Genomic DNA, 892 nt, shown 5'->3' with positions numbered 1-892 from the left:
ATAGGCTTCAGTTAGCAGCAGTAGCCAAGGAATCGCTCGATCGGGTTCAGTTAACAGCCATCAATCAATCGCTCAGGTTCAGTAACGCGTAGCCTGCAGTGCAATCGCTCGGGTTCAGTTAGAGCCCAACGCCTCGCTCGGGTTCAGTTAGAGCCAACGCCTCACACACACACGCGTACCTGTATGAGAGAAATGCGCATCGCTCGGCCCCCGACCTCCCACCGTAACCGGGAACTCCCCGAAATTTTCCTCCCCCTCGCTTCTACCACGGTTTTTTCCGTCATGGACGGCCCAAAGAATGTCATGCAGCTGCATCTCCAGCCCGCCTAGGACAAAAAGCCCATTTTCTGTCATGATTTTTTTCATAGAAGTAGGAGCCCACCACATCTATGATGATACCGGGTTTTTTCACAATTATCGTCATAGAAGTGTCATATGTATGACAGAAAAAAAATTCGTTCGGCCCAAAATGTCACGGATGTGTCTTTTTTTTGTAGTGACACTTCTATTTATTTACAACTCAATGATTACAACTCGATACTAGAACAAAGATGACTCTATATGAATGCCTCCGGCGGTGTACCAGTATATGCAATGAACCAAGAGTGACATGTATGAAATAATTATGAACGATGGCTTTGCCACAAATACTATGTCAACTACATGATCATGCTAAGCAATATGACAATGATGGAGCGTGTCATGATAAACGGAACGGTGGAAAGTTGCATGGAAATATATCTCGGAATGGCTATGGAAATGCCATAATAGGTAGGTATGGTGGCTGTTTTGAGGAAGATATAAGGAGGTTTATGTGTGAAAGAGCGCATCATATCACGGGGTTTGGATGCACCGGCGAAGTTTGCACCAACTCTCAATGTGAGAAAGGGCA

This window comes from Triticum dicoccoides, chromosome 5A (genome assembly GCF_002162155.2).
Source record: "Triticum dicoccoides isolate Atlit2015 ecotype Zavitan chromosome 5A, WEW_v2.0, whole genome shotgun sequence".
In the NCBI taxonomy this organism is placed as follows: Eukaryota; Viridiplantae; Streptophyta; class Magnoliopsida; order Poales; family Poaceae; genus Triticum; species Triticum dicoccoides.
The sequence above is the reverse complement of the archived record's forward strand: the minus strand, read 5'-3'. Positions refer to the sequence as shown.